The sequence below is a fragment of the Saccopteryx bilineata genome, chromosome X (genome assembly GCF_036850765.1).
Source record: "Saccopteryx bilineata isolate mSacBil1 chromosome X, mSacBil1_pri_phased_curated, whole genome shotgun sequence".
Lineage (NCBI taxonomy): Eukaryota > Metazoa > Chordata > Mammalia > Chiroptera > Emballonuridae > Saccopteryx > Saccopteryx bilineata.
The window spans coordinates 4603001-4626959 of NC_089502.1; positions in this window are offsets into that span (position 1 = coordinate 4603001).

Genomic DNA, 23959 nt, shown 5'->3' on the forward strand with positions numbered 1-23959 from the left:
TGCATTTCTCTTATAATTAGTGATGTTGAGCATTTTTTATATGCCTATTGGTCATCTGTATGTCCTCTTTAGAGAAATGTCTATTCATTTCTTTCAACCATTTTTTGATTGGATTGTTTGTCTTCCTGGTATTGAGTTTTACAAGTTCTTTATAAATTTTGGTTATTAACTCTTTTAGATATATTGTCAAATATGTTCTCCAATTGTGTAGTTTGACTTCTTATTCTGTTCTTATTGTCTTTAGCTGTGCTAAAGCTTTTTAGTTTGATATAGCCCCATTTATTTCTCTTGTCTTTTATTTCACTTGCCCAAGGAGATAAATCGGCAAATATATTGCTGCCTGAGATAATGGAAAGCTTACTGCCTAAGTTTTCTTCTAATATGCTTATGGTTTCATGGCTTACATTTAAGTTTTTTATCCATTTTGAGTTTATCTTTGTAAATGGTGTAAGTTGGTGGTCTAGTTTCATTTTTTTGCAGGTAGATGACCAATTTTTCCAACACCATTTATTAAAGAGGCTGTCTTTACTCCATTGTATGCTCTTACCTCCTTTGTCAAATATCAGTTGTCCATAAAGCTGTGGGATTATATCTGGGTTCTCTGTTCTGTTCTATTGATTTATATACCTGTTCTTATGTCAGTGCCAGGCTCTTTTGAGTACAATGGCCTTGTAGTATAACTTGATATCCAGAAGTGTAATATCTCCCACTTTATTCTTCCTTTTCAAGATTGTTGAGGCTATTCATGTTCTCTTTTGGTTCCATATAAATTTTTGAAATATGTGTTCTATATCTTTGAAGTAAGTCATTGGTATTTTAATTGGTATTGCATTGAATTTTTAAATTGCTTTGGGTAATATAAACATTTTAATGATTTTTAGTCTTCCTAACCATGAGTACAGTATATGCTTCCACTTATTTGTATCTTTTCTGATTTCTTTTATCAATGTTTTATAATTTTCTGAGTGCAAGTCTTTAATCTCCCTGGTTAAATGTACTCCTAGGTAGTTTATTTTTTTGGTTGCAATGGTGAAGTGGATTGCTTTCTTAATTTCACTTTCTGAGAGTTCATTGTTAGTGCAAAAATATCTCTGATTTCTGAGTATTAATTTTATATCCTGCCACCTTGCTGAATTCATTTATCAGGTCCAGTAGTTTTTTGACTGAAACTTTGGGGTTTTCTATATACAATATCATATCATCTGCAAATAATGATAGTTTTACTTATTCTTTTCCAATTTGGATATATTTTATTTCTTTTTCTTGTCTGATTGCTGTGGCTAGGAGTTCCAGAACTATGTTGAATAACAGTGGTGAAAGGGGGCACCCCTGACTTGTTCTCAATCTTAAAGGAATTGCTTTTAATTTTTGCCCATTGAGTATGTTGTTGGCTGTGGGTTTCTCATAGATGTCCTTTATCATGTTGAGGTATGTTCCCTGTATTCCCACTTTGCTGAGAGTTTTGATCATGAATGGGTGCTAGATTTTATCAAGGGCTTTTTCTGCATCTATTGATATTATCATGTGGTTTTTCTCCTTTCTTTTGTTTATGTGATGAATTATATCAATTGATTTCTGAATATTGTACCAACCTTGCCTCTTAAGAATAAAGTCCACTTGATCATGATGTATGATTTTTTTCATATATTGTTGGATCCGGTTTGCAAATATTTTGTTGAGGATTTTAGGTTCTAAATTTATCAGGGATATTGCCTATAATTTTCTTTTTTTGTCTTTTCTTTGCCTTGTTTTGGAATCAGAATTATGCTCGCCTCATAAAAGGAGCTTGGAAGTCTTTCTTCCTCTTGAATTTTTTGAAATAGCTTGAGAAGGATAGAATTTAGTTCTTCTTTAAATATTTGGTAGAATTCACTTGTGAAGCCATCATGTCCAGAACTTTTCTTTGTTGGGAGTTTTTTGATAATTGTTTTAATCTCATTTGTTGTAATCAGTCTGTTTGGGTTTTCTGATTCTTCCAGATTAATTTTTGGAACAATATATGTTTCAAGGAATTTGTCCATTTTTTTCTAGGTTGTCTATTGTTTTGGCATACAGTTCTTCATAGTATTTTCTTACAATATTTTGTATTTCTGTTGTGTCAGTTGTTATTTCTCCACTCTCATTTCTAATTTTATTTATTGAGTCCTCTTTCTTTTTTTCTTGGTGAGTCTGGTTAAAGGTTTATCAATCTTTTTTATCTTTTCAAAGAACCAGCTCCTGGTTTCATCGATCCTCTGTATTGTTTTTTTAGCCTCTATGTCATTTATTTCCTCTCTGATCTTTATTATTTTCTTCCTTCTACTACCTTTCTGCTTTACTTGCTGTTTTTTTTTTTAGATGCAGGTTCAAGTTATCTATTTGAGCTTTTTCTAGCTTTTTAAGATATGCCTGTAATGCTATGAACTTCCCTCTCAGCACTGCTTTTGCTTTGTCCCATAAATTTTGAGTTGATGTATGCTTATTATCGTTGACTTCTAGGACTTTTTTTATTTCTTCTTTTATCTTATTGTTAACACACTCGTTATTCTCTTTTGAAGTTGAATTTTAATTTAAAGCCTACATTCAGAGGATATGCTTGGTAAAGTCTTAGTCTTCCTGAATTTGTTGATCTTAGTTTTGTGACCCAATATATGGTTTATTCAAGGGAATATTTCATGTACACTTGAGAAAAATGTGTAGTCTGAAGTTCTGGGATGAAATGCCTTGTATATGTCGATCATGTCCATTTAAGTGTAGGGTATTTTTTTTTTACAGAGACAGAGAGAGAGAGTTAGAGAGAGGGATAGAAAGACAGAAACAGAGAGAGATGAAAAGCATCAATCATCAGTTTTTTGCTTCAACACCTTAGTTGTTCATTGATTGCTTTCTCATATGTTCCTTGATTGTGGGCCTTCAGCAAACCGAGTAACCCCTTGCTCAAGCCATTTACCTTGGGTCCAAGCTGGTGAGCTTTGCTCAAATCAGATGAGCCCGTGCTCAACTGGCGACCTTGGGGTCTTGAACCTGGGTCCTTCGCATCTCAGTTCGATACTCTATCCACTGTGCCACCACCTGGTCAGGCTAGTCTAGGGTATTATGTAAGGCTGATATTTCTATATTGATTTTCTGTTTGGATGCTCTATATAGAGTCATTAATGGTGTATTGAGATTTCTAAGTATAAATATAATTTTGTCTGTTTTTTTATTTTTAGATGTTAGTAGGTGTCTTATATATTTTGGTGCTCCTTGATTTGGTGCATATATATTAAGAAATATTATGTCTTCTTTTTTTTATTTTTATTTTTTTTTGCAATTTTCTGAAGCTGGAAACAGGGAGAGACAGTCAGACAGACTCCCGCATGCGCCCGACCGGGATCCACCCGGCACGCCCACCAGGGGGCGACGCTCTGCCCACCAGGGGGCGATGCTCTGCCCATCCTGGGCGTCGCCATGTTGCGACCCTCCTGGGTGTCGCCATGTTGCGACCAGAGCCACTCTAGTGCCTGGGGCAGAGGCCACAGAGCCATCCCCAGCGCCCGGGCCATCTTTGCTCCAATGGAGCCTTGGCTGTGGGAGGGGAAGAGAGAGACAGAGAGGAAGGCGCGGCGGAGGGGTGGAGAAGCAAATGGGCGCTTCTCCTATGTGCCCTGGCTGGGAATCGAACCCGGGTCCTCCGCACGCTAGGCTGACGCTCTACCGCTGAGCCAACCGGCCAGGGCTATGTCTTCTTGATACAATGTCCTCTTTATTATTATGAAATGACCTTCTTTGTCTCTGGTTACTTTTATTGTCTTGATGTCAGCATTGTCAGATATGAGTATGGATACACCTACTTTTCTTTGGGTAATATTTACTTGGAGAATTGTTTTCTACCCTTTCACTTTGAGCCTACTTTTGTTCTTGCAGCTTAAATGGGTCTCTTGAAGGTAGCATATATTTTGGTTTTGATTGTTGATTCAATCTGCTACTCCATGTTTTTTTATTGGTGAGTTTCATCCATTTATATTTAGGATAATTATTGGATAAACACCTTAGGGTTTCATGTAGCCATTTTATGTATTGTGTTCTGATAAGTGTGTGTCTTGTTTGTTTCTTCTATTTTTTTGTCAGTTGTTTTTTGTTTGGAGGTACTCTGTACATTTTCCCTTGTTTTTTTTTTTTTTTAAGCTACATGTTTCAGTAGTGGCATTTCTTTTGTGTGGTAACCTTTAGGTTATTGGGAAAAATTTGTCATATTTACAAAAGTACATCATCATATGAGTGCTTCTGCACTCCATTCTCCTTTGTTGTTGCTGGTCTTTATCCTCTCCCCTTTTATGTTATTGTTGTTGCAGATTATTCTTGCTTTTATTGTAGTTTTGTTGAAACTTTTACTTATAGTTTTGTTTTATTTTGTTCTTTGTATTTGGGTGAATATCCCCCCTCAGTATATTTTTTTCAGGGAACATTTTCTGGTGATGAATTCTGTCATCTTTTGTTTGTCTGTAAACATTTTTATTTCTCCTTCATTCTTGAAGGATAGCTTTAATGACTATAGTATTTTTGGCTGGTAATTCCTCTCTTTCAGATCTTTGAATGTTTGGGTCCACTCTCTTCTGGCTTATAGAGTTTCTTTTGAGAAACCTGATGATATCTTAATGAGCTCTCCCTTATATGTTATATTCTTTTTTTTTCTTAGCTGCCTTGAGAATTCTTTCTTTGTCATTGATTTGTGCAAATGTAATTATGATGTTCCTTGGCATAGGTCTCTTTGGGTTGTGGTTACTTGATGTTCTGCTTGCTTCTTGCATTTGAGGTTCTAACTATTTTCACAAGCTTGGGAAATACTAATCAATTATATGTTTAAATAGTTTTTCTTTTGTTACAGAAAGAGGGACAGATGGGGACAGACAGACAGGAAGGGAGAGAGATGAGAAGCACCAACTCTTCATTGGAGCACCTTAGTTGTTCATTGATTGTTTTCTCATATGTTCCTTGACTGGGACCTACAGCAGACCAAGTGACCCTTTGCTCAAGCAGCAACCTTGGCCTCAAACTGGTGATCATTGTTCAAACCAGATAAACCCATGCTTAAGCCAACAACCTTGAGGTGTTAAATCTGGGTCTTCTGTGTTCCATATTGATTCTCTATCCATTGCACCACTGGTTAGGCTAAATATGTTTTAATTCCATTTTTCCTTTCTTCTTCTTTGGATATACCCATTATTCTTATATTGCTTGTTCTGATGTTATTAGCCAGTTTTTGTAGAGTTTTCTAATTTTCTTTATTTTATTTTCTTAGTCTCTTTCTCTTCTTTCTTTTGTAGCATCTCTAGATGCCTGGTTTTGATGTTACTGATTCTCTCCTCTATCTGGACTGTTCTATGAGCTAAACTTATTTTCTCATTTTTCAGTTCATATATTGAGTTTTTCATCTCTGTTTGGTTCCTTTTAAAAGTTTCAATCTTCTTGCTGAAGTACTCGTTTTTTCCTTAATTTAGTTTTTGAGCTCATTGAATTGCCTATCAGTGTTTTCTCATAACTCATTGAGTGTATTTAGAACTTCAAGTTTGAATTTTTTTATATAACTCCAAGGTAATTGAGATTTTTTTCTGGAGGTTTTTCATTATCTATCTGAAGTATGTCTCTGTTTTGTGTTTTCATGATGAATATTTTTTTCTTTTTTGATGGCATTTGAGAGTGGTATTTTTAAGGACTCTAATTAGAAGCAATATTTTTTTCCAGTAGATGTTGTTATTCTACAAGTTTTGGCTCTGAGAAATGTTTTGAACAGACCTCCACTGCCATACTGGTAGAAGCAGAACCACAGTCACATTGGTGGATGATGCATTTTGTAGGGGTTAGAAATCAGGCACATTTCATGTGAAAGCTAAAGCTGCAAAGGTATGTAAGACAGAAAAACTGATTTCAGGAAGCTCTTGTTTTGTTGCCTTTTGGGGTCATTCTATTCTTCCAGCTAAAATAAATCCCCTTTCTCCAGCACTTGTCTGAGTATCTTTTCTTTTTTGTTTTCTGTACAACATTAGCTCATTTAAGTCTCACAATATCCTTGAAAATTATGGACTTTTATCATTCCAATTTTGCATATTCAGAGACAGACAAAGTAATTTGCTTATTTCTACATAACTAGCAAAAATAAGAGCCAGAATTTTAACTCATACCTACATGATTTAAATGCCCATTGCCATCATGCTTCTAGAATGAGGTGAAGAAGAAAATACTGAGTGAAAGCTATGTTCTTAAGTATCCTGACAGGGTGTTTAAAAGGTTGACTAACAGAGAATGTCTTGCTAAACCTATAGTCTAATTAGGAGAAAAATATCTCTACAGTTGCAGTAGCATAATTTTTAAATAAAGAATGTTGCAGTATTAAGCAGGCTATTGGCATGGACTTGATGATCACTTTGTCACTTAGAGACTTTTGTTGCAAAGCCACATGTTATAAAGGGTTTTTTTCAGTAATTGTATAAAATTGGTGATGGAAAAAGAAGCAAAGAGAAAATAAAATATTTAAGACAAGGTAGTCCTGGGAGGTTTGTTAATTTCTCAAAAACACTCAGTTTTTTTAGTTTCTCCCTCTATTTGAACGTTTAGCACATCTCAGTGTGATTTTTTTTCACAAAGTTTTCATTTCAGAGTAAAGGTCTTATGTTTTCTCCTTTATATTCCTGGCACCAAGCAGTATCTGATACATAGTGGATGTGCATTAAAAAGTTAGTAGAGCTGAATACAAGTTTTCTGAATGAATGCACTGTAGCTAAATTGATAGGATTTTATAAATTATCCTGAAACCAAACCAAATGGAGCTTTTGGTAGAATATGAAAGCTCATAAAAGTTCCAGTCTCTGGAACTGTTTTGCTACTTTAAAACAGTTTGGAAGTAAATAGGGACATCCATTTCAGTTTCTAACATCTCTCAGACTATTTCACCTAAAAAAGACTAAATGTGAGCCTCGTTCATTCAGTTTCAGATACTAGGCTTGGCTATTTGGAACACAGTGGAGAATCTGAAGAGTGAAAGAGCATTAGATAACACTGGGGAACAATTTTTTTTTCCATTTTCTGTGGCATGAGGTTTTAGAATTGTTTCTATATATTTCTACATCACTGATTCCAAACCTGAAATCCATTTTTGGTGCATACTCTAGTTTTTATGCAATTTTAATTTCTTTTTCTTACAGTTAATGGCATACATTAGTTTTCAAATTGGAATTAAAGGGAAATGATTCTTGGATTGAACATAACCACAAGGCAATTAATGTTTTACAAACATCACTTTTACATAATTGTAGTTGTATTTAAATGTAAAAAAATATTATCTGATAAAAACACCCTCTTATTTTATTTTAAGATTGAATCATGGCTTTTTTTGAGAAGGCATAAATCTAAGAATAGTCCTGACACCTTCTGTTATATATGTGGCTGTCACACACTTCAACATCAAAATTGCAATATTTCATCCTTTGTGACATGTGCATATATTGCCTTTTTTCAAGTTCCCCTTGGAAATCAACACAAGAATTGTGCTCCTCATATTGTGTGTCACAATTGTGAGGAAATACTTCATGACTGGACAAAAAGAAAACAAAAAGAAATGCCTTTTGGTATTCCCATGGTTTGGCGTGAACCTAAGGACCGCAGCAGTGACTGTTATTTCTGTCTGATCCATAAAAAGGGCATCATCAAAAAAAAAATAGGCATATGATCGCATATCCTAATATTTCTTCAGCAATATGCCTTATTCCACACTCTGAGCACTCCCAATTCCAGTTTTCAATTATTTCATTTCTTCTAAGGATGAAGGAAGTGAACATGTTGATCAAGATAATTTTGATAAGATGCATGAGAAAATGGTTATAGAATCTGAAGGGTCTTCTTCTGATTTCATGCAGTCATTAACCCATCAGCAGTATAGCCAACCTGAATTGAAAGACTTAGTAAGAGATTTGGGCCTATCAAAGAAAGCAGCTGAGTTATTAGCATCCAGGCTTTAAGAAAAAAATGTACTTCCCCGGTCAGCTAAAATATCCCATTTCAGGAAGTGTGAATAAATTTTTGTGGACTCTTTTCTGAAGACAAACACTTTGTTTACTGTCATGATATCAGTAGTCTTCTCAGCCAGCTAGGTTGTTACCACTTACAGTCCAACAAAATGGAGGCTATTTCTTAACAATTCTAAACGGAGTCTGAAATGTGTTCCCCTACATAATGGTAATGTTTATGCAGCAGTTCCAATTCATTTTAAAACTGATCTGTGAGAAGATTATAATGACATAAAAATTGTCCTCAATTTTCTGAAGTATGAGGGGCATAACTGGATCATTTGTGTGGACCTTAAAATGGTAAATTTCCTACTAGGACAAAAGAGAGGTTTCACGAAGTATCCTTTCTTTCTGTGTTTGTGGGACAGCCGAGCTCGGGAGAAACACTGGACACAGAAGGAGTGGCCGAAACATAAAGCTCTGGACATAGGGAGGCAAAATATTGTGAATGAACCTATAGTTAATCAAGACAGGATTATTTTCCCCCACTTCACATCAAACTTGGCTTATTGAAGCAGTTGTTTAGCTTTGGATAGAGAAAGTGATTGCTTTCAACATATTACTTCTGCTTTTTCTGCCTTATCTTTCAAGAAGATAAAAGCAGGTATATTAGATGGACCTCAAATTCGAACTCTTATATGTGATGAAGAATTTGCCAGAAAGATGAATAAGGAGGAGAAAGCAGCATGACAGTCTTTTGCTGCAGTTACAAATAACTTTCTTGTCAACAAAAAAGCAGAAAACTATAAACTTCTGGTTCAAAAAATGCTATTGGCTTTCTGCGACATTGAATGTAACATGAGTGTGAAGATTCACTTTCTGCCTGACTTGTGGTGGTGCAGTGGATAAAGCGTTGACCTAGAAATGCTGATGTCACCGGTTCAAAATCCTGGGCTTGCCTGGTCAAGGCACATATGAGAGTTGATGCTTCCCGCTCCTCCCCCTTCTCTCTCTCTGTCTCTCCTCTCTCTCTCTCTGTCTCTCCCTCTCCTCTCTAAAATGAATAAATAAAAAATAAGTAAAAATTAAAAAAAAAGATTCACTTTCTGAACAGTCACCTTGATAAGTTTTCCAAAATTTTTGGATGTGTTAGTGATAAGCAGACTACTGCTGGAGCATCAGACAAAATTGTCCTCAACAAGTACACAAATGCAAGATCTACAAATGCAAATTTTTGCCTGACTAGAATTTAAATAAGTTTTGCACAAATTTTATGATTAAAGTGTTTTAATATGTTCTATTTTGAAATTGTAGACAAATTCTGATGCAATCATTTCTTTATTGTATTAGTGTATTTACTGCATTATATAAATTATTATATTTTCACAATGATGATGCCCAAGAAGACATTCTACTTCATTATATTAAACTAAATGTTGAAAATTTTACAATGAGATGAAAACCTAAAATATTGAATTTCGAAAAAACTGTAGCTTACAGAGAAAAACTGTCAGATTTGAGATCAGCACACTTGAATTAGGTAATAAAAAGCATTTTTGTGCATGCATCAAAAATTTTATTCCCCAGTGTAAAGGGGAATGCACTAGATTGGTTTGAATCAGGGGCTGTACAGTACAGTTTTTCTTAAACTTTATATTATGGCTAAACATAACAATCAATATGACCCAGTAATTTAAAACAACAAAACCTAGTTCAGATAACATTGCATGTACAGCAAAAAAAAAAAAAAAACAAGACTACTTGAACTTTGCCTTCTTTTATATTTGATGGTTTCAAGAACTGCAAAATCAAGTGAAACATCAAACTGTAAGCAAGTTGCTCTCCCCAACAGTGGATCTTCTCTGGTGTTCATCTCTTGCTCCAAAAGCTATTTTTTAAATGGAATCCTAAATCTGATTTTTTGCTTTTTTGAAGGCTAAGATGAAGTATGGGAGAGAATTAGGCACAAAAGTACTCAAGCAACACTAAGTATTCTGTGTGCTGCTTAGGGTCTTTCTATGCAGCCTGATCTCATTTGAAAGAGAAGAGAGCTGTATATTTTTTATGAGCACTTAATATCTCAGCGTAGAAAGTCTGTCAAAAGCATTTTTACAAACATATTAAGTGACATGTTACTTTTATGTAGATAAAGTTATGATTTAGAAAGAGACAGTTTAAATAAGTACCTAGTTTTCCATTAGATTATTTTTTCAACAATATCCAGATGGAAAAAAAATTATCTAGGGTCATAGGGCTTCCTCCATCTTGGGTGCTAATGTTCTGTTGATAAGTTATAATGAGAGCTTCTCTGTCCCAGAGAGAAGAATAGGCTCATTAAAACTTGGAGCAGGAGCACAAGCTTTTAAATCCTTTGTTTTTTAAACTTCACAAGTTTTTAAAAATACTAAATGAATTGCTTGACAAAATAATGTTATTAATTTCAAAGTGTGTCTGCTTTCTTGAGCTTGCATTTGTATTTGAATATGAGCATCTTAGAGTGTCAGTAGTTGGATCCAAGAATGAAAATAAAAGCTCTGTAATGGGCTCAAGGAGACTGATGTGTTGTTGACTCTTTCATTTAGTCACTGTAGAAATAAGCCTCATACTAACCTTGGTTTCTTCTTAATCAAAACACATTAATTAGCATAGTTTGAATATTACTTTACTCTGGGTTAGAAGAAATGAGGATCCCAAATAATAAATCATTAAATAAAATGGGTGTTTTACAATATAATCTTATTAAGATTCTAGACTGTAACTCTGGAAATGTCTGAGAATATACACTCTCAAAGATCTAACCCTGAGCATGTATTATGCTGAAACAGTAAATAATGTAAAAGCACTTAGATTTTATTCTGAGAATGCACTATATGATTTGTGTGCTTGTGTGGCAGGTATGCCTTCCTAATTACTTTTTCTTATGCTAATATTAGCATGGACTTTTATGACTCAAGCACATCACTGGTGGCAGAAAGAGGGAGAGTCAAATGCCACAAGCAGTAGCTTTGAGAAAGGATAGTTTTTCCAATATATTGATTTGGAGTTGAAATCAGAGGATCAACTCAGTAAACATGTCCAGTCTTGAGCACTGGGGTTCTGTATCTTCCAAAAAGATATATAATTGACTGTAAGAGAATGGCCACAGTAAGTGGTAGCAGAGCAAAAATAGCAAAGTGATCACAAAAAGTGCAATCTTTGACATAAGAAGGCAATCAACCTTTTCCTAAATTCTAGATTTGTATGGAAGAGAAATTTTTGAAGAAGAGCACAACCAGTGTTATAGAAAGCTACAGATATGCTCAAGGTGGAGAAACTTCTACAAGGCTAATAGAATAGAGTGTGGGGAATTTTTTTAACACTAAAAGTAGAGCAGAATGCCCAGGAATCAGGTTGCAAGGGAACCTGCATGGAGAAAAGAGGAAAAATCAGAAGCACCTTAAATGGAAAGGGTTAAAAGAGAATAAAAAAAATGAACCAAAATAAACCTGGTGAGTTGAATAAAGTAAAAATGTGATTGTTTGTTTGCCTTAAGAAAGAAGTGACCTGTGTACTTCAAAATTTATTTTGTAGGAGAGACTGAAGATAGCTGAAAAAGGAGATAACTAGAGAAGAATAATTTTGATGGTAATGAGACACAATGGCATTAGGAATAGCAGAGGTATAGGGAGTCTCAGAGAGTAGAAGCACATTTTTATCTGAGACTATTTAGAAAGTGAGAGAACAGATATGTGGAGAGATATGTTATGGGGATATAAGTGGGAGCTCAAGTTACCATAGAGTAGGAAGTGAGGGATGGGATTAGAATTGTGAAAAAAAAGTTGGGGCGAGTGGATGGAATTATTAGTAGCAGGCAACAATGGAAGTCCAAGTGGAGTAACATAATCACATTTTTATTTGGTTTAGCCTGCCCAAGTGAGCAATATTTTTAGGCCAATAATAGAATCAAGTCTAATATTAGAACGAAATGTCTTAGAATGACAAGTCAGTGCTGCTGGATCCAGTAAAGAGGAGGAATTATTTTGGAATAATCCCAAACTTACTTTCTTTTTAGGATCTACAAGATGATGCTGCAGAGTTGTAGATATAGGATACTGGTCTCAGGAAAAACTCTATTAATTTTTGCACACATGCTGAAATTGAGAAAGCTGTCAATGTTACTTTGGAAAGAAAGCATGGAATTTTAACTAAAGACAGACAAAAAGTGTGAGAAAGTAATACATGCAAAAAGAAAAGAAAAAAGAAGCCTTTGGGGAACATGGTATAATATATTGAATAACATTTAAGATTGATTTTTTTCATATTTTACCTTTGAAAAAAATTATATCTAAAGTTACCTATGGAAGATAACACAAGATATGAGTACATGTTTGCATCTTCTATTATCTTATGATTAAGACCTCATGACAAAAAGAAGTCATATACCATAATAGTAAGAACTCTGGAGGCCAGGTATGTGGATTTAAATCCAGGATGTTCAGGTCTTAGACAAATTACTTATTCTTTCTGCACATTACACCAATTCATGTAAAAAACAGGCATGGTAATTGAGTATCTCTCTGGTTACCTAGTCTCTCCACTCTTATTTAACATAGTTCTGGAAGTTTTAGCCAGAAAATTTAGGCAAGAGAAAGAAATAGAAGACATTTATATTTGAAAAGAAGAAATAAAGAAATCACTTTTTGCAGATGATGTGATCCTGTATATAGAAAACCACAAAGACTTCATCAAAAAACTATTAAAAATAATTAATCAGTAGTAAAGTCAAGGGATACAAAATTAATATACAAAAGTTTATTGCTTTCTTATATGCCAACAATGAATCTTCAAAAAAAGAACTAAAAAAATTCTTTCACAATTGGAACAACTAAAATTAAATATCTAGGAATCAACAACAAAGGATGTGGAGGACCTACATACTGAGTATGGTTGTTCTTCAAAAAATTGAGAATATAATTACCATATGATACAGCAATCCTACTAGGTATCTACCCCAATAACCAGAAAGCATTGGTAGTTAAAGACACATGTATCTTTATGCTCATTGCAACATTATTTGCAGTGTTCAAGACATAGAAACAACAAAGTGTCCCATGATTGAAGATTGTATAAAAAAGATGTGGTAAATATATACAATGGAATACTACTCTGCCATAAGAAATAATGACATATTGCCATTTACAACAACATAGATGGACCTTGATAGCATGATACTGAGTGAAATAAGTAAATTCAAAAAAAGCTAAGAACTGTACATTTTCACACATAGATGATATATAAAAGTGAGAATTATGGACATAAATAACAGTGAAGTGGTTACCAGGGGAAAGGAAATGTGAGGGAGAGGGAAGGAGAAATGGAAGAATGGGGAAGGGAGAGATGGTGGGAAAAAGAGTGTGAAGAGGGCCAGATATAAGGTGATGAGAAATAATTTGACTTTGTATTATGGGTATAAAAACGACAGAATAGAATTGAAAAATATTCTGTTTATGGATAAGAAGAGTGAACATAATTAAAAAGGCCATATTACCCAAAGCAATATAAAAATTTAATGTATTCTCCATCAAAATCCCAATGTCATTTTTTAAAGAAATAAATTTAAAAATCACCAGGTCTGTATGGAGTCATAAAAAAATAATAATAGTCAAAACAATCTTGAGAAAAAGAGAATAAAGAGATTTTACACTACCTGACTTCAAATTATTCTATTTAGCCAAAATAAACAAAACATCATGGATTTAGCAGACAAACAGACTTACAAACCAACAAAGGATGTGGAGGACCTACATACTGAGTATGGTTGTTTTTCAAAAAATTGAACAGAGTTGAGAACCTGGAAATAAAATCACATATAAAATGTGGACAAATAATTTTCAACAAAGGAGCCATAAACACACAATGAAGAAAGGAAAGCCTCTTCAATAGATGGTGTTGAAAAAAATTTGAAAGCCACATGAAAAAGAATAAAAATTGACTAGAGTTTGTCTCCCTTCACAAAAAATTATTTAAAGTAGATTAAATACCTAAATATAAGGTCTGAAACAATAAATTATTCAGAAAAAAACAAAGATACAAACTCATAGAACTTGGGCATAGACAACAATTTATAAATTTGACCCAAATACAAGGGAAGTAAAGTAAAAAAAAAAAAAAGGAATGTGACTATATCAAACTAAAAAGCTTCCACAAAGCAAATAAAACTAACAAAAGATCAAATAAGCAGCCAACCAAATTAAAGTTGATATTTACAAACATCACCAATGAGGGGTTTATATTCAAAATATCATATATAAAGAACTCAAAAAGCTCATCAAAAAACAAGCTAAAGAAAAAAAGAGAGATGGCAGCAGAGTAGGCAGACACACAGACGCCCAGCTCTCAACACCAAACTGGAATACAAATCAATTTAGAAAAAATCAGCATGAAAAACCAACACTGAACTGCAAGAACAGCTCTCAAAAACCAAGGAGCAAAGAGGAAGCCACAATAATCCTGGTAAGGTGTGCCTGAATCTCCTCTGCTTACAGGAACGAAAGGGGGGGGGTGAGGCTGAGAGCCCAGAGAGGATTTCACAGAGGAAAAAGAGCAGAAACTACTGCTCACAGCCACTTACCTGGCGACCAGGGAGCAAGGTGGGTTGAAAAGACCAGCTTATCTCCCAAGTGGAAAGGACAGGGAGAGGGACAGACTGTGAGGGGCTAAGGTATGCAAGAAATGAAATAAAAAGGCTGACTCATTCATGCTAGAGGCGGCCATAGATGGGGGAGGGACTGAAACTTTCACAAAACAGAGCTGAAGTGCTTCCGGATCAAAGATCTCCGGACATCTATCCAGCTCCAATCAGCGCAACAAGACACAGCTAAAAACAAGAAGTGGGGAGGAGGGGCAGTAACTCAGGTCTCCATGGAGATCTGAGATACACCTCCCCCTACTGAAGCTCAGAAAAAGCCCTGCCCCCAGTGAGATTAGTTGGAGGAAGAGACCTTCAGCCTCTCAGGTTAAACCCACAGCATTCCTGGTTACAGTTTCAAAGAAGCCCCCTGCTGAGATCAGTTAACAAGACTATCACCTGTTAAGAAAACAAACAAATCAAGACTTCAAAGCTGCCCAAATCCGAAAGTGGATTACAAGTAATAGCTGATACCAACCCACGAAGACCTAAAAATAACACAACTGAAAACTGGAGGCAGACAACACCAAGCCTAGACTCAACCAACTCTACAAATAAAATAAAAAAAATAAAAATAAAAAAGGAAATGAGAAGACAAAGGAGTGCAATCCAAATGAAACCACAAGAGACACCTTCGAGAGATGAACTGAGTGATATGAAAATAATTAAACTTCCAGATGCGGAGTTCAAAATAATGATTGTAAGGATGCTTAGGGATCTTAGAACAACAATGGAGGGACAGTTTGAAAACCTAAACAAAGAAATAGCAAGTATAAAAAAGAATCAGTTGGAGATGACAAATACAATATCAGAAATAAAGACCACAATGGAAGGAATTAAAAACAGGATAGATAGAGCAGAGGATTGAATCAGCGAGTTAGAGGACAACTGGAATGAAGGCATGAAAGCAGAGAAGAAAAAAGAAAAAAGACTCAAAAAGTCAGAGGAAACTCTTAGAGAGCTCTGTGACAACATGAAGAGAAATAACATCCGCATCATAGGGGTTCCTGAAGAAGAAGAAAAAGAACAAGGGATAGAGACTTTGTTCAATCATATCATAGCTGAAAACTTCCCTAAATTAATGCAAGAGAAACTCTCACAAATCCAAGAAGCACAGAGGACTCCATTAAAGAGAAACCCAAAGAAACCTACACCAAGACACATCATAATTAAAATACCAAAGCTAAGCGATAAAGAGAAAATATTAAAAGCTGCAAGAGAAAAAAAAGTTATCACCTACAAAGGAGCCCCCATAAGGATGACATCTGACTTCTCAACAGAAACACTTGAGGCCAGAAGGGAATGGCAAGAAATATTCAAAGTAATGCAGAACAAGAACCTACAACCAAGACTACTTTATCCAGCAAGGCTATCGTTTAAAATTGCAGGAGAAATAAAAAGCTTCCCAGACAAAAAACAACTCAAGGAATTCATTACAACCAAACCAATGCTGCAGGAAATATTAAGGGGCCTGGTGTAAACAGATAAAGTGGGAAAAGAATACAGAAAAAAAAAAAAAAAAGAAATACACCTTCAAAGAAGAAAATGGCAATAAACAACTACATATCAATAATAACCTTAAATGTAAATGGATTAAATGCTCCAATCAAAAGACATAGGGTAGCTGCGTGGATAAGAAAACAGGACCCATACATATGTTGTCTACAAGAGACACACCTTAGAACAAAAGACACACACAGATTGAAGGTAAAAGGATGGAAAAGAACGTTTCATGCAAACGGAAATGAAAAAAAAGCTGGGGTAGCAATACTTATATCAGACAAATTGGACTTTAAAACAAAGGATATAGTAAGAGATAAAGAAGGCCACTACATAATGATAAAGGGAGTAATCCAACAGGAAGATATAACTATTATAAATATCTATGCACCTAATATAGGAGCACCCAAATATATAAAACAGACTTTGATGGATTTAAAGGGCGAGATCAACAGCAATACTATAATAGTAGGGGATTTCAATACCCCACTAACATCACTAGATAGATCCTCAAGAAAGAAAATTAACAAAGAAACAGCAGACTTATTGGAAACACTAGATCAACTCGATTTAATAGATATCTTCAGAACCTTTCACCCTAAAGCAGCAGAATATACATTCTTTTCAAGTGCTCATGGTACATTCTCTAGGATAGACCACATGTTAGGGCACAAAAGTGCTCTCAACAAATTTAAGAAGACTGAAATCATATCAAGCACTTTCTCCGATCACAACGGCATGAAACTAGAAATGAATCACAGCAGAAAAGCTCAAAAATTCTCAAACACATGGAAACTAAATAGCAGGGTGTTAAATAATGAATGGATTAAGAATGAGATCAAAGAAGAAATAAAAAAATTCCTAGAAACGAATGACAATGAGCATACAACAACTCAAAATTTATGGGACTCAGCGAAAGCAGTGCTGAGAGGGAAGTTCATAGCACTACAGGCACACTTTCAGAAGCTAGAAAAAGCACAAGTAAACAACTTAACCCTGCATCTAAAAGAATTATAAAAAGAACAGCAAGTAAAGCCCAAATGTAGTAGAAGGAAGGAAATAATAAAGATCAGAGCAGAAATAAATGACATAGAGGCTAAAGAAACAATACAGAGGATCAATGAAACTAGGAGCTGGTTCCTTGAAAAGGTAAACAAGATTGATGAACCTTTAAGTAGACTCACCAAGAAAAAGAGAGAGAGGACTCAAATAAATAAAATTAGAAATGAGAGAGGAGAAATAACAACTGACACAACAGAAATACAAAATATTGTAAGAAAATACTATGAAGAACTGTATGCCAAAAAACTAGACAACCTAGATGAAATGGACAAATTCCTTGAAACGTACAATCTTCCAAAAATCAATCTGGAAGAATCAGAAAACTTAAACAGACCAATTACACCAAAGGAGATCGAAACAGTTATCAAAAAACTCCCAACAAAGAAAAGTCCAGGGCCCGATGGCTTCACAACGGAATTCTACCAAATATTCAAAGAAGAACTAACTCCTATCCTTCTCAAACTATTTCAAAAAATTCAAGAGGAAGGAAGACTTCCAAACTCCTTTTATGAGGCGAGCATAATTCTGATTCCAAAACCAGGCAAAGACCACACAAAGAAAGAAAATTATAGGCCAATATCTCTGATGAATATGGATGCTAAAATCCTCAACAAAATATTAGCAAACCGGATCCAACAATATATGGAAAAAATCATACACCATGATCAAGTGGGATTTATTCTGGGGAGGCAAGGCTGGTACAATATTCGTAAATCAATCAATGTGATTCATCACATAAACAAAAAGAAGGAGAAAAACCATATGATAATTTCAATAGATGCAGAAAAAGCATTTGATAAAATCCAGCACCCGATCATGATCATAACTCTCAGCAAAGTGGGAATACAGGAACATACCTCAACATGATAAAAGCCATCTATGAGAAACCCACAGCCAACATCATACTTAATGGGCAAAAATTAAAAGCAATAACCTTAAGATCAGGAACAAGGCAGGAGTGTCCCCTTTTACCACTCTTATTTAACATAGTCCTGGAAGTCCTAGCCACAGCAATCAGACAAGAAGAAGAAATAAAAGGCATTCAAGTTGGAAAAGAAGAAGTAAAACTATCATTATTTGCAGATGATATGATATTGTATATAGAAAACCCTAAAGTCTCAGTCAAAAAACTACTGGACCTGATAAATAAATTCAGCAAAGTGGCAGGATATAAAATCAACACTCAGAAATCAGAAGCATTTTTATACACCAACAATGAACAGTCAGAAAGAGAAATTAAGGAAACAATCCCCTTCACAATTACAACCAAAAAATAAAGTACCTAGGAGTAAACTTAACCAAGGAGACTAAAGACTTGTACTCGGAAAATTACCAAACATTGATAAAAGAAATCAAGGAAGATACTAACAAGTGGAAGCATATACCGTGCTCATGGTTAGGAAGAATAAACATCATTAAAATGTCTATATTACCCAAAGCAATTTATAAATTCAATGCAATACCAATTAAAATACCAATGACATACTTCAAAGATATAGAACACATATTCCAAAAATTTATATGGAACCAAAAAAGGACACGAATAGCCTCAGCAATCTTAAAAAAGAAGAATAAAGTGGGAGGTATCACACTTCCTGATATCAAGTTATACTACAAGGCCATTGTACTCAAAACAGCCTGGTACTGGCATAAGAACAGGCATATAGATCAATGGAATAGAACAGAGAACCCAGTAATAAACCCACAGTTCTATGGACAACTGATATTTGACAAAGGAGGTAAGGAAATACAATGGAGTAAAGACAGCCTCTTTAACAAATGGTGTTGGGAAAATTGGACAGCTACCTGCAAAAAAATGAAACTAGATCACCAGCTTACACCACTCACAAAAATAAACTCAAAATGGATAAAAGACTTGAATGTAGGCCGTGAAACCATAAGCATCTTAGAAGAAAACATAGGCAGTAAGCTCTCCGACATCTCTCCCAGCAATATATTTGCTGATTTATCTCCACGGGCAAGTGAAATAAAAGACAGGATAAACAAATGGGACTATATCAAACTAAAAAGCTTTTGCACAGCTAAAGACAACAAGAACAGAATAAAAAGACAAACTACACAATGGGAGAACATATTTGACAATACGTCTGATAAGGGGTTAATAACCAAAATTTATAAAGAACTTGTAAAACTCAACACCAGGAAGACAAACAACCCAATCCAAAAATGGGCAAAAGAGATGAATAGACACTTTTCCAAAGAGGACATACAGATGGCCAATAGGCATATGAAAAAATGCTCAACATCACTAATCATTAGAGAAATGCAAATTAAAACCACAATGAGATATCACCTTACACCAGTCAGAATGGCGCTTATCAACAAAACAACACAGAATAAGTGCTGGCGAGGATGTGGAGAAAAGGGGACCCTCCTGCACTGCTGGTGGGAATGCAGACTGGTGCAGCCACTGTGGAAAACAGTATGGAGATTCCTCAAAAAACTGAAAATCGTACCGCCTTTTGAACCAGCTATCCCACTTTTAGGAATATACCCCAAGGACACCATATAACGGCTCGAAAAGGAGAAATGCACCCGCATGTTTGTGGCAGCATTGTTCACAATAGCGAAGATCTGGAAACAGCCCAAGTGTCCGTCAGAGGACGAGTGGATTAAAAAACTTTGGTACATATATACTATGGAATACTACTCAGCCATAAGAAATGATGACATCGGATCATTTACAATAGCATGGATGGACCTTGAGAACATTATACGGAGTGAAATAAGTAAATCAGAAAAAAAACTGAGATGAATCCATACATAGAAGGGACATAAAAATGAGACTCAGAGACATGAACAAGAATATGATGGCAGCAGGGGCGGGGGGGTTGGGGGAAGGGGGAGGGGATGAAGAAGGAGAGAGGGGTTAGGGGAGGGGAGGGGCACAAAGAAAACCAGATAGAAGGTGACAGAAGACAATTTAACTTTGCAGGAGGGGTATACAGCACAATCAAATGTCAAAATAATCTAGAGATATTTTCTCTCAACATATGTACCCTGATTTATCAATGTCACTGTATTAAATTTAATAAAAAAAAAAAAAAGAAAAGTCAGATGTCATCCTTATGGATGTTACTCTGTAGATAATTGACTGCTTTTCTTTTAAAGCTTTTAATATTCTGTATTCCTTCTTCATCTATTAATTTTAGTATTTTAATTATGGTGTGTCTTGGTGTAGGCCTCCTTGGGTCCTCTTTAATGGTACTCTTTGTGCTTCTTGAACTTGCATGACTTTTTCATTCATAAATTTAGGGAAGTTTTCAACTATGATTTATTCAATCAGATTCTCTATCCCTTGTTCTTTCTCTTCACCTTCAAGAAGCCCTATCATGTGGATGTTATTTCTCTTCATGTTCTTACATTTTCTGTCCGAGAGTTTCCTCAGTCTTTTTGAGCCTCTTTTCTTTTTGCTGGCCTGCTTCCATGCTTTCATTTATCTTGTCTTCTAAATCATTGATTTGATCCTGTGCTTCATCCAGCCTGCTTTTAATTTCTCCTAGTGTAGTCTTTGTTTCTGATATTGTATTTGTCGTTTCTGTCTGATTCTTTCTTTATGATTTCAATGACCTTTTTGATGCTTGCTATCTCTTTATTTATGTGCTCATTATGTCCATACATTTTTGCTTGAAGATTTTTGAGCATCCTAACAATCATTATTTTAACTCTCCATCTAGAACCTTGGTTATTTCCATCTCATTCAGTTTTTTGCTGTGGATTTCTCTTGTTGATTCATTTGGATTGCACTTCTCTGTTTTCCCATTTTGTCTCTGTATAGACTGCTCCTTTTGGGTTTGCTGTTTGTATAGCTAGCTGAGTGTAGGATTGGTGTTTTCTGCCTCCATTTTCCATTTCTGCTACTTCTAGATCTTCTTGGGTTGTCCACAGCTGTTGTTTGTAATCCGCTTTGGACTACTTGTCTACCACTATTGGTCTTCTTGCTACTTGCATCAGCATTATCTATGCCTTAGCTGATTCAAGAAGCTCTTCCTTAAGATACCACTCTAATTAGGGTTATTGGGTCCTGAGATGATATGCTCCATATCTGGTTGCTGAATATGCCAGCCCTGGACCTTCCTGGCTGGAACCTGGTACAGACCATTTAGAGTCACTGCTTATGACCCTCTTGTAGCTATAGGCAATCCAGAATTTGTGGCTGTCTCTGCTGTGCCCAGATGCTATTGTAAATATAAGCTGTATTCCTCCACTTGCTTTTATTTACTCTTGGTCAGTGATTGTGGCCTCTCTATTCCTGAAGTGTACTATGTCCTCTGGCCCACTGTTGCTGCCACCTCCTCGAGTGCTCTGGCATGGCCACTGCCAGGCTTGCAGGCATGTTGGTTGCAATGTGGGCCACCCAGCAGGCCTCCATGAGGGCTGCTCCACCAGATACTGTCCCCACTGCTGCGTGGGTATCAGGCTGGGCTCTGCTTCCCATAGGCCTCCATGCCACCCCATCAGGCTCCACCCCTCCTCCACGCAGAACACCTTGCTGGGCTTTTCTCCTACTGTGAGTGCTGCAGCTGCTGCCACCACAGCCAGGCACTCCCACCCGTGGAAGGAACTCAACAGCTGGGGGGGCAGTGTAGCCAAGACCTCAGCACTCAAAATTGGTGTCCCTGATGCATCCCCTACTTCTAGTTGATTTTTTGCTCTGACTAAAGTAGGAGAGCCTCTGATATGTGGGATAATTGTTTCCCTTTGCTGATGTTACATTTCCCAGGAAAAAATGGACATTTTAGATTTGGGAAATGACCTAGTACATGGGTTAGGGTGGTTTTCCCCCACAGTATCTCTCTATGCCTCAAAGTCTACACTCTCCTCTCACAACTCCAATCCTCTCAGCACTCCCTACTCCTGGAGTCCCAGGTGAGTGTCTGTGAATGAGGTTTTTATGGGGTTCTTTTAAGACAGAGTCTGGGTCTGAGAGTTCTTTCTCCCTTTCTCAAACAGTAACCCGAATTCTCTTTTAGCTAAATTCTGTCTATATGCCTCTTTTAGTTTCTGGGTCTCTAGGCTGGGGCTTGAGTTCTGGGTCTGAGGATCCACAACTCTCCATGCAACCCATCCTGCGATTAGAGGTCTTCCAGGCCACCAATCACTACTGAAAGCGGGGAAGCTCTTTCTGCATCTTTGCCCTTCCTTCCAGGCTCAGTGTGTTTTCTGCAGTGATCCTTGGATATAGATACCTCTTAGTTTAGTCCAAAGTTGGATTTTCAATCTGATTGTTTCCAAGTTAAGTTGTAATCCACTTTAGTTCTGGGAGGTAGGAGTAGTAACATTTGCCTACTCCATTGTCATCTTCTCTTCTCCTCAAGAAAAAAGAGTTCTATGTAAAGAAAATGTATAGGGTGATCTGATCTTAAATTTCTAACAAGGCAAGTCATGGTGGGTAGTCACACACCAGGTCTATACTTTTTTAGTAAATGGTTTATGTTTGCCTTGAGCAGACCCTTTCCATTGTTTCATTACGTCTAGTTTAACAATCCTTTGATATAAACTGTAACAACTGTCAAAAGAGCAAATACTCTTAACAACTATCTTGTAACTCAATCTCTGCCTTGCTTCTCTGAACTTTATTTAATCTTCTTTTCTTCTGCCTCATTTTCAAAGGAATAAAAGAAGCTACATAACTTAATTTTAGAGCTTTTGAGATGATGTTCCTTGGCATATGTTATTTTCCATTGGGCTCAAATAAACCCTTATAAAAATTATTGGTATATTTGAATATTTTATGTCAATAAATAGAATTGCTAGATCAGCAACTGTGCATATGTTTAAGGTCTTTGATAATTATTTCTAGAATGCACTACAGAAAAAGTACAATAAACTTCAAGCTTATTATAAATAAATAAAAGTGCCCATCTTCTCATACTCTTGCCAAAGGTGAGCGTTCTCATTCTTTATAATTTTAGTCAATATAATTAGCAAAAAAGGTAGGATATTGTGTTTAAAATAAAGATTTAGGTCATTTCAGGTGAATTTCCCCAAGATACTACAACTACCCCACTTTCACAGCTTACTTTCAGGATAAATATCGCCAAATTGCCTTCCAAACAGTTTGTCTTGATTTATTCTCTCCCCAGTTCTATCTGAGTGTGTTGTTATCTACTCCTCACCTACTCTGGGTATTAATATTCATTTTCATTTTTGCCAATCCAATAATTGACCCCTTTAGTTGAATGCTTAATGAAATCCTTTGACATCAACAATGGATGGGACATCTGAATGTTGCCACTTTCAGTTGTGTGTGAGTGGTTTCTAATATTTTAAGTAGAATTCTCTGTTGAGCATTTTCCTTGTTATTTGGCACCAGGTTTCCAGGCATGGCAAAGGTCTTAAAGTATCTATAGCTGCAGTTGTCTAGTGATGTTCTGCCTACAGTGATAGTGACAAGGTCCTTTTTCCCCTGGTTTGCTTGCAGGGTGTATTTGGTATTAAGCTCAGATAAGGACAGTCTTCGTTCTGAGAACACAAAACTTCTAAATCAGAATATTTAAATCATCTTGGCTGAAAATTTCTTAAACTGTGTGTGAATTTTAAAGTAAGCAATCATTGTTTTTGGAGGGTTTTATTTTTTTATAGATTAGAAATACAGTCTGCCTTCAAAAAGCACACACATATACTTAAAATATTTTGAGAGTTTGGATTGTGATAAATTGGGGAGGCAGTTATTAAAGAATTTATATATATATATATATATATATATATATATATATATATATATATATATAAATTTATATATAAA